We start from the raw sequence: 14,246 nt of genomic DNA, 5'->3' as shown, positions 1-14,246 counted from the left end.
GTAGCCGAGTGGGGTTTGTCTCTTCTCCCAGGCACCCAGGGACAGAACAAGAAGACACAGCCTCAAGCTGTGCCAGGGCAGGTTTAGGCTGGATGCTAGGAAAAAGTTCTTGCCAGCAAGAGTGATTGGCATCGGAATGGGCTGCCCCGGGAGGTGGTGGAGTCGCCATCCCTGGAGGTGTTTAAGAGGAAGCTGGATGAGGCACTTGTTCAGTTAACTCGAAGGTGTTAGGTGAGAGGTTGAATCTCTAAGGTCTTTTCCAACCTGGTTAATTCTGTGATTCTGTGAAAGGTAGAGCAAGCTACCCTAGGAAAACAATGTGAAATTAGGAATAGGGACACCCTGGGAAACAAGCCAGTGAAGCCTCTGGCACAGCTGCTTTCCCAGAAACAAGAAGGAAGGTACAGGGCAGGGGGAGGGGAATGTGTGGCACAGCACACTTCTGTGACTTCAGCTGCTGAGAGCATCTTTGAGAGGGGCTACTCCCAGCTAGCACAACCCAGTGCAGCAGTGACACTGCTGAGAAGCAGGGGGGAGGAAACAAGACCTAAACACAGTCTTTTCTTGTTCTCCAGCACCCTCACTTCAGCAGCAAGACGGTTAGCCTTGACATGCAGCCTCCATTAAATCTAATTACTTTCATTTGTGTTCTTTAACAGATCAAATTATCCTTCCAAAGAGCAGGTGCAGTGCAACTTCAGATAGGAAAGCTCTTGGGTGTGTAATACAAACACCTGGGGCTGCCAGCCCTTGGCCAGAGTCTAGTTGATTGGATAGGGCTGGGTGATAGGTTGGATTGGATGATCTTGGAAGTCTCTTCCAACCTTGTTGATTCTATGACTCCTCTCAGCAAACTGGGACTTAGCACAGAATTATGGCAAACACCCAGGAAGGAAGCCTGAACTTAAATCCAATCTCAAGAACATAGTTCCCACTCCTGACCACAGGGGTTTGGTTTGGCTTTTTTGTTTTATCTTACCCACCAGAAACCAACACCTAAATGAAATGCATTTAGGTTTTATCTGATGCAGCTGAGAGGTTGACATTTACAAGGAGAGAGGGTTAAGAGCTGAGCTACTTGAATTTTGCAACTGCTAAGCACACACACACAGAGACATACCCAAGCCTCTTTCCTCACAGCAGGCAGGGAGGAGACCAGAGCTAGGTCAGGATGGGAGCTGAGCAGTGTAAACTAATTAACAGCAATGCATAGGTGAATGGAAAAAGAACAGTCAAAAGATTAAAAGCTTTGAAAGTGAGAAAACTCAATGAAGGCTCAGTTTCCTGCATCAAAATGCTCATTTATTTTAGCAGCACTGACATGTTCTCTTATTTTAATGTCAGTTACCTTTTTCTAAGTGAAAGGAACCTTACCTACAGGTCAATACAAGAAGAGTCAAGTTGGTTTCTTTCAGGTACCTCACTGGCCCCATCATTCTTCTAAGCCATCTGGTTGTAATCACAGAAAGCAGGAGGAACTGCAAGTAAGGAAAGAAGCAAATTACCTTTCAGCTTGATGTCCCAGGTAAACATTCCTCCCACCCTTTGTCTTACAGTTTAAGCAGGAGGCTGTGAGAATCCCAAAGACCTCTTCATTGACTGCTCCCACATAACTCCTCTGAGCTGCAAGTGTTTCTCACATGGAAGTATAACTTCATCAGGAAGCATCTAGGGCCTTCACACATCCAAAGGTCATCCCTCCAAAAATAAACATAAAGATGCTGCCAGCTTAATGAAAGTTTACTTCAAATGCCATGCAGAATTTGTCATCTCCTTGTCAACTCTTCCTTTGCAGCCAGAAAACACACACACACACACACACACACATTAAAATAAAGGAAGCCCTTCCATTGTGTCACACTGCTCCTATTTGATCATAGTCTAAACTCAGAAAAAAATATTGGATGTGATCCCACAGGAGCAAAATGTGGTCTGACAAAATCAGAGAGCTAAACACACAAATAGGTTGATGCAGATTTGCTTCCCCCCAAGCTACCAAAAAGACACTTTGAAGGACTTGCTGGGTGGAGTACTGCTGGGTAAGGAATTGGCTAAAGGGTAGCATGCAGAGAATTGTGATCAAGGGCACAATGTCCACCTGGAGACCAGTGCCAAGTGGCATCCCTCAGAGGTCAGTGCTGGGACCAGTGCTGTTTAACATCTTTGTCAGCGACATGGGTGGAGCAATGGAGGGCACCCCCAGCATGTTTGCAGATGGCACCAAGCTGTGTGGCACAGTTGACTTGCTAGAAGGCAGGGATCCATCTAGAGGGACCTGGAAAGGCTGGAGAGGTGTGCCCAGGCCAACCTCATGACATTCAACAAGGCCAAGTTTAAAGTCCTGCACCTAGGTCAGCACAGTCACAAACACAACCCCAGGCTGGATGGTGAGTGGCTGAGAGCAGCCCTGAGGAAAAGGACCTGGGGGTCTGGGGTGGTGAAAAGCTCAACATGAGCCAGCAGTGAGTGCAGCCCAGACAGCAACCCTGTGCTGGGCTGCAGCAAGAGCAGTGTGGGCAGCAGGGCAAGGGAGGGGATTCTGCCCCTTGGCTCTGCTCTCCTCAGACCCCACCTGGAGTCCTGTGTGAAGTTCTGGAGCCCCCAACACAAGAAGGACATGGAACTGTTGGAGCCAGTTCAGAGGAGGCCATGAAGATGCTCAGATGGCTGCAGCAGCTCTGCTATGAGGACAGGCTGAGAGAGTTGGGGCCCTGCAGCCTGGAGAAGAGCAGATTTGCAGAAGACCTTGGAGTGGCCTTCCAGTATCTGAAGAGGGCTAGGGGAGGTCTGGGGAGGGACTATTGGCAAGGTCTTGTAATGACAGGATGAGGAGTAATGGGTTTAAATGGCAGAGGGAAGATTTAAACTAGATGTTAGGAAGAAGTTCTTTGCAGTGAGGGTGGTGACACAGGTTTCCCAGGGAGGTTGTGGATGCTTCCTCCCTGGAGATGTTCAAAGCCAGGTTGGATGAAGCCTTGAGCAACCTGATTTAGTGGGAGGTGTCCCTGCCTATGGTGGGGTAGTTGGAACTGGATGATCTTTGAGGCCCCTTCCTCAAAGAGAAGGCTTAGAGCAGACCTAATAAATATTTATAAGTAGCTGAATGCTGGGGGTCAAGATGGAGGGATGTGTTCCTGTGTGACTTGAGCTAGATTGTATGGTCCTGCTGTGTCAGGGGGGTTGCACTGGATGATCTTTGGAGGTCCCTTCCAATCCCTAACATCCTGTGATTAGCCAACAACCAGATGCTGAGCAGCTGGCTCACAATTGTCTTTGCAAGTCACGTTCCTATGGGTGTCTCTCCTCTGCCCAACTGCTGATTTCCATGGTATGCATTGGGGTGCAATTGCTTTTGAAACATTCCTCCTACTGGAATTTATGTGCAAGTGGCCATGGGAGTGACTGGCAGGCAGGCAGCAGGACTACATAGAATCATAAAATCATAGAATCATAGAATCAACCAGGTTGGAAGAGACCTCCAAGATCATCCAGTCCAACCTAGCACCCAGTCCTAGCCAGTCAACTAGACCATGGCACTAAGTGCCTCATCCAGTCTTTTCCTGAACACCTCCAGGCATGGTGACTCCACCACCTCCCTGGGCAGCCCATTCCAATGCCAATCACTCTCTCTGCCAACAACTTCCTCCTAACATCCAGCCTAGACCTCCCCTGACACAACTTGAGACTGTGTCCCCTTGTTCTCTTGCTGCTTGCCTGGCAGAAGAGACCAACCCCACCTGGCCACAACCTCCCTTCAAGTAGTTGTAGAGAGCAATGAGGTCCCCCCCCCCGAGCCTCCTCTTCTCCAGGCTAAACACCCCCAGCTCCCTCAGCCTCTCCTCATAGGGTTTGTGTTTGGTGGGGCCAGGAGAGAAAATGAAGCTATTCAGAAGGGTCCAAGGAATTGGAAGAACACAACCAACCAACTTCTTCATCAGAACCTCCTGACACCTTGAAGCCAAGCTTTTCTCAGGAGTGTGATGGTACCACTTTCAGACAAGAGAAAAGACAGAGAAAGCACATGCAATGACACAGAACTCAAATGGGCTGTGAGGAAGAAAGGTTGAAGCCTCTGATCTGGGTAAGAGCCAGAGGCTTGAACCACAGCGACTGCCCTAAGCATGGGGTTATTTGGGGATCATATTCTCCTTTTTCTCCACAAGGACCAAAAAAAGAGCAAACATTTCCTTCTCAATGGAGGTGACCAACAGTTAAGAAAGCTGAAAAGATTTTGTGGGATGGAAGGAACAACCTGGGCAGCAGACTTGCCCTCTGGCTTGCCCCCCTTGCCAAGACAGCCTATTCTGGCAGCTTAGGGTTTGTGGGTAGCTGGAAGTGATCTACTCCAGCTAACTGTGAAGCCACACTCCCAGCACCAGAGAACAAAAGAAGGCCCTAAAGCTTAGCAAGAATCTTTCCATGCCAACATAACTCTCTGGAAATCAGATCCAGTGTTTTGCACTGTCTGTATTTTATTTTTTTAAGTAGAACTGATATTTAAACCCTAAAAGAATACAAAATAGATGATGCTCAGCCAAAAAAAAAAAGAAACAAAATAAAATATGAGAACCCCTTAGAAGCAAAAATCTGGTTTTCCACTGCCTTGGGCTATTTAGACATCTAAACACTGGGAAAAGAAAATAGCTTTGTTCTGGGTACAGTGAGCTAGACTGGAAACAATCTTCATAGGTAGTACAGAGAGATAGAGATTCATAGAATGGTTTGGGTTGCAAAGGGACCTTAAAGATCCCCTAGTTCCAACCCTTCCTGGTCATGGCCAGACACATCTCCCACTAGAGCAGGTTGCTTAAGGTCTTGGACACCTCCAGGGAGAGGGCATCCCTGGGCAATCTGTTCCATTGCCTTACCACCCTCACTGTACAGAATCATAGAATGGTCTGGGTTGGAAGGGAGCTTGTAATGCCCTGGGGGAAAGGTTGTTATCAGCAGTTACAGTAACAGCACTTCTGCAAGCTAAGATAAGCATCATCTCATCTTCTGTTTCAGAAAACTAAGTGAGTTTGGGAAGTGTTCTGCTGCTGCTGCAACGAGCCACAGGTTGTATGCACTGTCCAGGTTTCAGTCTTCCTCTGGGCCTCTGGAGATGTAATTTTGACAGACAGAAGTGGAGTCCTACCTCTCTGCCCTGCCAGGCACTACTGAACCTTGAGCAGCGACAGCAGAAGGTCTTGTAATGACAAGGATGAGGGGTAATGGGTTTAAACTGGAAGAGGACAGATTCAAACTAGATGTTAGGAAAGGGTTCTTCTCCAGTGAGGGTGGTGAGAGATTGGCACAGGTTGCCCAGGGAGGTTGTGGATGCTTCCTCCTTGGAGGTGTTCAAGGCCAGGTTGGATGAGGCCTTGAGCGACCTGTTCTAGTGGGAGGTGTCCCTGCCTATGGTGGGGGGGTTGGATCCTTGAGGTCCCTTCCAACCTAAACCATTCTATGGTTCTATGATAATTACTGAGCCATCCTATCCACATTCACCTGTGAATGACTCAGAGCCGCTGCTGGAGATGGGATGTTTACTCAACTCCATTAGTGAGGAAATTAGAGGAGAATGATCATGAGTAGGTTTCACTGCTCTGATCAGGAGAGCTTTATAAATGCCTCCTCTGAATTTAATTCTTTTTTTCCCCAGGAGTAGGCAGACAAAGATTTTCTGCTTGGATTTCCTTACTGCTAAAGATTGTACTAAAATCCATCCTTGCAAAACTCACTTTCCCATGAGTATACCTAGAAGTGTGACTTTGTATCTATTCATTTTATGAAGGTCATTATGCAAGTGGAGATTTGTCCTGATTTCTTGGCCAGTTCAAAGCTCAGCACAGACAAGATAATGTTCTCCAGTACAGAATGGCAGATGTTGGATTGCTGGAGATCATCTAGTCCAACCCCTCTGCTAAAGCAGGGTCACTCAGAGAGGGTTGCCCAGGTCACAGAATCACAGAAACATCCAGGTTGGCAAAGCCTCTCAATATCACCAAGTCCAACCTAGAACACTACTCTGCAAGATTCACCTTAAACCATAGCCCTAAGCACCACATCCAAACCACTCTGAAACACAGCCAGGCTGGGTGACTCCACCACCTCCCTGGGCAGCTCATTCCAGGCCCTGAACACTCCCTTCAGGAAAACTTTTTCCTAATGTCCAATCTAAACCTGTCCAGCCTCAGCTTGAGGCCATTCCCCCTTGTTCTGTCTCTAATTACCTGTGAGAAGAGCCCAGCAGCAGCCTCTCCACAATGTCCCTTCAGGTAGCTGTAGACAGCAGTGAGGTCTCCCACCAGCTTCCTTTTCCTCACACTGACCATCCCCAGCTCCCTCTGTCTCTCCTTACCAGATTTATTCTCCAGGCCCTTCCCAGCTTTGTTGTCCTCCTCTGGACCTGCTCCAGCACCTCCACATCTCTCCTGTATTGTGGTGCCCAAAACTGAACACAACACTCGAGGTGTGGCCTCACCAAAGCCAAGTCCAAGGGGACAATCACCTCCCTGCTCCTGCTGGACACAGCATTTTTAATCCAAGCCAGAATGCCATTGGCCTTCTTGGTCACCTGGGCACACTGCTGGCTCCTATTCAGCTGCCTGGGCACACTGCTAGCTCCTATTCAGCTGCCTGGGTACACTGCTGGCTCCCATTCAGCTCCTGTCTATTACAACCCCCAGATCCCTTTCTGCCAGCAGCTCTCCAGCCACACTGCCCCAAGCCTGTAGCATTGCTTGGGGTTGTTATGACCCAAGTGCAGGACCTGGTACTTGGCCTTGTTGAAACTCATCCCATTAATGTTGGCCCATGGATCTAAGCCTATCCAAGTCTCTCTGAACAGCCTCATTCAAATCAACACTGCCACCTAATTTGGTGTCACCTGCAAACTTACTGCTGACTCTCTATGCTTGAATCAATGTCATCATTAAAGATGTTAAAAAGAAGTGGTCTCAACACAGATTCCTGAGGAACACCACTAGTGACCAGCCTCTCAGATAGTCCTTGTAAGAGAGATTCCTCTCAGCATCTTGACCAGCTAAATATACATGTATATTCTGTGCCACCCTGGGGTGTCACCTCCTCACTTGTTGCAGCATTGATCAGATATGTAAATGTCTGTGTTGATACAACTGGGAATGCTGTTCAGAGACTCTCCACCTCTCAGCTGGCCATCCTGCAGATACTGTCAAATCCCTAAATGATGGACTTCCTTCACAGGTCAATAGTGATAATGGTAGTGCAGCCGAGCTGCAGCTCCCATGGACAAGAAGGGGAGGCACTGCTGCTTTTTCCAACTCCTCTCAACTACCTGAGGGGTGGTTGTGGCCAGGAGGAGGTTGCTCTCTTCTCTCAGGTGGCCAGCACCAGAACGAGAGGACACAGCCTCAGGCTGCGCCAGGGGAGATTTAGGCTGGAGGTGAGGAGAAAGTTCTTCACTGAGAGAGTCATTGGACACTGGAATGGGCTGCCCGGGGAGGTGGTGGAGTCGCCGTCCCTGGGGCTGTTCAAGGCAGGATTGGACGTGGCACTTGGTGCCATGGTCTGGCCTTGAGCTCTGTGGTAAAGGGTTGGACTTGATGATCTGTGAGGTCTCTTCCAATCCTAATAATACTGTGATACTGTGATACTGTGATACTCTTATCAGTGAGCCAGCCCTGAGCAGCCAGCCACTGCTCCTACAAGTGGAGGGGTTGCATGCCTGTCATGGACCCAAAGAGCTCTTTGCATGGCTAGGAAATGCTTCTTTCCAGGAAGATGCTGCTCTAAGAAAGAGAGACAGGAGAAGAGAGAATAAAGGACATGCATTTGTTTCTTTCCCTCTTAGTCTGATGCCTCCTCTGTGAGCTGAACATGCAAGTGAGAGAGAGCTCTTAGCTCTGCATCTGTTTCTTCAGTACAAGGCATAGGAAGTTCCATGTAAATGTGAGGGAAATTTTCTTCACTCAGAGGGTGACAGAGCACTGGAACAGGCTGCCCAGAAGGGCTGTGGAGTCTCCCTTTCTGGAGATATTCAACATGCACCTGGATGCATTCCTGTGTGATCTGCTCTAAGTGATCCTGCTCCGGCAGGGAGGTTAGACTGGATAAGCTTTGGAGGTCCCTTCCAACCCCTAACATCCTGTGATTCTGGAATAAAACCACTTGGACTGAACGATTAGAGACAGAGAACTGGTATCACTAAATCAGCTGCAGTACCCACAGAAACTGGAGAAACAGTTCTGCCTCCACATGTGCCATATCCTGCTGCTGCCTACAAAAGAATCCATTTGCCCATGGAAGAGAGGATTCGAGTTCCCTTTTTGGTTGTTTTCCCCAGTCTCTGTACCGTGCCTGTTCCTGGGCACACTCAGCTCTGGAAATGGTTCATTTTGGGCTCTATAAGACAAGCTCCTTTGGGTGAGGGCAGCCTCGCGTCGAGTGCAGTTTATCCACTAGGTGGAGGCCTGGAAGTACTAATGGAAGCTGGCCACTGAGCAAGCTGCTGAGATTGACTCCAGAGCACTCATTTTCCTGATCTCTAACCCATTACAGCAAGGTTATTCTGCTCCTTGAGCCACTCCTCACCCCCAGGAACTGTCTCCTTAGGCTTCCATATGACTGTTCCAGGGAAAACAGGGAATGGTCAGCCAACAATGCCTATTTGGTGAATATTAACTTCACTTACAGATGCCATCCAGAGCACATTAAGAAAATGAGGAGCTCTACAAATTCAGCTTCTCTTCTGCTGCCTGTGTTCTGGATTGGATTTTGCTTTCTCTGCATACAGGCCACAGAAATTAAAGCTGGTTTAGCTGTGCTCACAGACAGATTTGCCCCCTGATCTGAGGCAGGTTGCATTACAGGTGGAAATAAAAAGGTCAGAGAAAATAAATTTCATTTGGCTGTCTTTGTGTTGTTGCTTTTTCTGCTTATTTGTTTTGTTTTGTTTGGGAGTTTGTTGTCTTTTTTTTTGGTTTGGGGTTTTGGGTTTGGTTGGTTGGGTTGGTTTGTTGTACTGGAATTAGCTTCTAGAGCCTTTTTCAGGTTCAAAAAAGCCCTCAGAGTTTGAAATCTGAGGATGTGGATCAGGAAGGTCCAGATCTAGTGTAGTCCTTTCAGACAGTACACTCAGCACTCTCTCATGCAGCCCAGGCTCATGCAGCAAGAGAAGTGTGAACATCAGGGCAAGGGAAGGGATCCTCCCTCTACTCCACACTGGTGAGACCCCACCTGGAGTACTGCATCCAGTTCTGGAGCCCCTGGGACAAGAGGGATATGGAGGTGCTGGAAGGTGTCCAGAGAAGGGCCAGGAGGATGATCAGGGCTGGAGCACCTCTGCTATGAGGAGAGACTGAGGGAGTTGGGGCTGTTCAGTCTGGAGAGGAGAAGGCTCTGAGGTGACCTTATTGTGGCCTGTCAGTATCTTAAGGGGGCTACAAGAAAGCTGGGGAGGGACTTTTTAGGCTGTCAGGGAGTGATAAGACCGAGGGAAATGAAACAAAGCTGGAAATGGGTAGATTCAGACTGGATGATAGGAAGGAGTTCTTCAGCATGAGGGTGATGAGAGCCCAGAATGGGTTACCCAGGGAGGTGGTGGAAGCCTTATCCCTGGAGGTGTTTAAGACCAGGGTGGATGAGGCTCTGGATAGCCTGAGGTGTCCCTGCCCATGGCAGGGGGATTTGGAACTAGATGATCCTTGTGGTCCCTTCCAACCCTGACTGATTCCATGCTTCTATGACAAATGTCTTGCCTTTCCTGTTAATGCTCACAGGAACCAGATCTCACTATCAAATAACTTGTACCTTATTAATGCCACTCAAACCAGCAGGTGACACGATGGAGCTATACAATCCATCTGATGTCTGCACTAGCACAGCAGTCACTGTGAGATCAGCCCGTTGTGGGTGGCACCGAGTCATGCACCAAACAGACACTGGAAATCAAGTCAAGAGTGGTTTACAGCCTCAGTGGCAGATTAGGAGAAGATCATCAGTCCCTTTGCATCTTTAGTTTTCTGAACTTTGGGGTTCAGTTGTATCAGTGGCTCTTGCATTGTCCTGTTGATAGAAGCAAAGCCACAATTCTGTACACATCACTGCTTGAGCGTGTCCAGAGAAGGGCGACGAGGCTGGGGAGAGGCCTTGAGCACAAGCCCTACGAGGAGAGGCTGAGGCAGCTGGGATTGGTTAGCCTGGAGAAGAGGAGGCTCAGGGGTGACCTTATTGCTGTCTACAACTACCTGAGGGGTGGTTGTGGCCAGGAGGAGGTTGCTCTCTTCTCTCAGGTGGCCAGCACCAGAACAAGAGGACACAGCCTCAGGCTGCACCAGGGGAGATTTAGGCTGGAGGTGAGGAGAAAGTTCTTCACTGAGAGAGTCATTGGACACTGGAATGGGCTGCCCGGGGAGGTGGTGGAGTCGCCGTCCCTGGGGCTGCTCAAGGCAGGACTGGACGTGGCACTTGGTGCCATGGTCTGGCCTTGAGCTCTGTGGTAAAGGGTTGGACTTGATGATCTGTGAGGTCTCTTCCAACATTGGTGATACTGTGAGACTGTGAAGCCAAACTCCTGCAGTTCTCTGGTTACAATTAGCAGAGAATCTGTAGCTCAGACCTTTTATCTTTTAGCTCGAGTGGTTCATAACCCTAGAGCAAAGCCAGAGAAGTTCTGGGCTATTCAGTACTGATACTTTGGCAACGGTGGAATTCACACTGGTCAAATTAGTCATGTCTCTTCAATCTGCAGATTGAGAAACTTGGTGAGCTTGCTGCATTTATTAACAGAGCTTTCATATGACTCAATCTGAAATGCATCCAGCAGAGGACTTGGCCTGGAGCCTGCTTAGAAAAATACAGCACTAGACACATGCCATGCATCCCTTGCCCACAGGTCCATCAATAACAGCTTCATGTGCAATACCTGATCCAGAACAACCATTTCAACTCACAGCCCCAATTAACAGTGTCCTTTTCCATCCAGGTGATCTGCTAAACTGCCACGGACACTCAGGAGGTGGAAAGCCAAATTAGAGCTTACCCCAAGACATGCTGTTTTCTGATGCATCAGAGATATCTACTTATTTATACAACAAATAACATTCACAACGGTGCTGATTTGTACAGCCAGAGTTAGAGCTGGAGGGCACCTGGCAGGGAGCTTTCTGCAGCAGGACAGTCCACTCAGGCATGCCTAAGCATCTCAGGGAGCTCTGTAACCACAGACTTCGTGTGAACTGTAGCTGAAGCAGATCAGTTCTGCAGACACATCGTGGTCCAAAGAAGATGTGGCAGTATGCAGTGACTTCCCAGGGTGGTCCATACTCTCCTATTAGCATATTAGTGCTGCCCTGGGGTTTCTGGAAAGCACAGGCTCAGGTAACCACAGACCAGCACACAACTCAGAAGTGGAGACCAATTTTCTCTGCAGTTTTAAGGTCAGAATTGAGGATTTATACTACTGCTGGCTTTGCTTTGGGGTCCTGGGTTATTTCTTGGAAATCTAGCTGTGCACACAAGCCTAATTTTCTAGCTGGTTGACTTTTCCTCTTCTCCCCATGCCTGGAGGGGCTCGTTTAGCAGTGTGTGCTTAAGGACTGCTTTCCCATTCATACACTGGGCCCAGTATGATCTTGTGTAATTTACATTGGCATTGGTTTGGCATTGGCATTAGTTTTGTCACACTAAATCCATTTCAGTTTCAACCTGCAGGTCTCTTCTCTTTATCTGGTTCCCCTTCTCTCCTGGTGAGGGGGCCATCAAGTGACAGAGCAACCAGATACAGGCTAAACATCCATAACACAGAATCATTTTCAGGACAATGAAACATGTGAAGACACTGCAGAGCATATTAAGTCTTGGTAACTACAATGACACAGTTTCTAGCTGCACTGAAACAACCTGGGGCAAATGCTTACACTGATATGTCTGGGTGTGCACAGCACTGCCTGAATAGGCACCTGGAGAAGTCCAAAGTGCTGTGCTTGCACCTATATGAGGAAGACAAAAACCAGCAAATACTTCTTGACTGTTTTCCCTTCTGAAAGGGGATGTACTGACCTTGAGCCAGGACTCTCATTTGAGATTAGCCAAACACTACAGAGACTTACTTATCTTAATAACATTTCTCTGAACCCAAGATTTTCACCATTCCTTCTACGAGCATATTCATAAATCCTTCTGATCTGAAATATTGTTAACAACATAAACTAGAAATCATATTGCCTGCACTGGGTTGCAGTTGTGACCCAGTGATGACATGGTACAAGGGAAGAAAAAGTGAATCCCTGTGCTGCTACCCCGTATAACCTGCATCACTGGGAGTCCTTTCCCCTTCACAGGGAACCAGGCTAAAGCCTATGTGTCAAGGAAGACAATTTAATTACAGTAAAAGCATGAGGTCTGGCCAGCTAAATTCAATCACTAAAATGCTTTTCCTTCTCAGCCCAGACTGCTCTCTCTCTCCAGCTGGATGCTTGTCCACTCCTGCATTTCTTTCCTGCAGCAGCTCAAGTGAATCCTGAGCTACGAGCCCATGCTAATTCCTGTGAAATATAATCCCCTCCATTTCTCAGCAGGACATGTCCTCACAAAAATGTCATTTAAGCCTGTTAGACACCCTGATGAATTTTCCTTTTATTATTTTTTCACCTGCTTGCCGACCTTACTCATTACCTCTGCTGAGCATATGATTAGCTGCCAGCTGCAGCAAAACTAAGGAGCCCCATTCTTCATGGCCCTGTTTACACTGCACCAGCTACAGACCCCATCTGTATCCCTTCCTCTACTTACAGGAGCAATTTTCCTGCGAGGCCTTTTAACATCTGCACCCCCTGTGCTTGAATCAGCTGCTTTTGTTGTTCTGGTAAAGACTCTGGCATATGCTACAGAGAACATATGGTCTGAGCATGCCTTTCTGTTAGGAGACAGAGTGAAATTCCTCTGCAGATCACTACAGATTGGAAGCAGAATACACCTCTGGTGTTACATCTTCTGAGGAAGCTGTTGACACTAGTGAGGCTGAACAGAGGTCTTAGGTCGCTGAGAGAGAGCATGAGAGGTAGCAGGAGTTGGAGATATGTCTGGGGACAGGCACCACAACCAGTTCAGGACTGTCAGATGTAAACGGTATGTGAGTCGTTGCTGTAGGAAATAGGTTAAGTTGGTAGTTGTGATGGTAGTGCAGACATCTGAAGGTAAATGCCTTAGGGAAAATACCATACTTCTGAGTCAAAGGCGCACAACGAGGGCAGAAACCCAGGTCCGCGACGGACCACAGCGTGGTTCTGAAGCTGAGGGATTTGCAGGAACGGTGCAGCAAGTTTCGAGCTTAGGTTTGTCGGCGTGATAAAAACAGCCCATTCTGTCACAGGATGAACGACTGTCGGTGTCCAGCAGCACTGAGAGATCATTGATCCTGCTCCAAGCAGGAGATTCTGACTGCCCTCGGCGCTGGGAACAGCCAGGTTTTTCTGAAGTAAGAGTTACCTTGGGAATGAGCATCTCTGTGCGAGGAACGCACACCTCGAATTCGCGAAGCAAACAGCTTTGCAGCAGGTCCCGTCCGCGCTGGAGAGGCACCACACCGTGCGGTCACTCTTCTACTTAAAGCAACTCTCAACAGGCATCTGTGGCTCTCGGTGTGACTGTCAGATGACACAAGTAGTATAATGGCAAAGCACAGTTACCTCGAACTAAACACGCTGACTGCGCGCCACGCTGATACAGCACCCGTGGAGAAAGAGATGACTTTGAAGCTCAGGCACATTCTTTGCTTTCAGGTGTATTTCTAAGCGAAACAGAGGGCTGAGCCTTTTGCAAAGAGCTGAGGGAGCTTCAGACGAGTTCATTGTGATAGGCGATGCCTGCCCACACCCTTATTTGGGAACGAAGACCGGTTTTGTTATCTGTTCGTTGTAATCTCGAATTATCAGTCGCTGGCAAGAAGCTTTTCGGGGTTTTGGGGCAGCAGGACAGGCAGTCGCGCTCTCGTGAAAGGACGCGAGTGTGCCTGGAGGGCTGGAGGCTCTTCCGCGGAGGGGGACGCCGCTTGCCCACCACGCAGGCTGTGAGGTAGCAGACTTAAAGCCGTAGCAGGGGCCGGCCAAAGCAATCAGAGTAGCGCCGTGCTGTGCGTTTTCCTATGCGTGTGCCCGAGCCCTGCACCGAGCGCTGCCTCGGGGAGCGGCCCTGCAGAACGAGCGTGCAAAGCGAACCGTGGGCACCCGCCCGTGTCTGGTGCCGCGGGTCCGGGACTAGAGTTGGGCTGCAGCCCTCGGGGC

At 48.7% G+C, this 14,246-nt stretch overlaps 1 long non-coding RNA gene across 1 annotated transcript in view; it reads right to left on the bottom strand.

Annotated features, from left to right (window-relative positions):
- Window positions 1–1,410: 1,410 nt before the first annotated feature.
- LOC135176444 (uncharacterized) overlaps window positions 1,411–14,246 on the bottom strand; it is a 56,311-nt gene continuing 43,475 nt past the window's right edge. Inside the window, exon 3 of the long non-coding RNA XR_010302651.1 lies at window positions 1,411–1,478. This is a non-coding gene — a long non-coding RNA (uncharacterized LOC135176444). The remainder of the gene's footprint in view (window positions 1,479–14,246) is intronic.

This window comes from Pogoniulus pusillus, chromosome 6 (assembly GCF_015220805.1).
Source record: "Pogoniulus pusillus isolate bPogPus1 chromosome 6, bPogPus1.pri, whole genome shotgun sequence".
In the NCBI taxonomy this organism is placed as follows: domain Eukaryota; kingdom Metazoa; phylum Chordata; class Aves; order Piciformes; family Lybiidae; genus Pogoniulus; species Pogoniulus pusillus.
The sequence above is the reverse complement of the archived record's forward strand: the minus strand, read 5'-3'. Positions and strand labels throughout refer to the sequence as shown.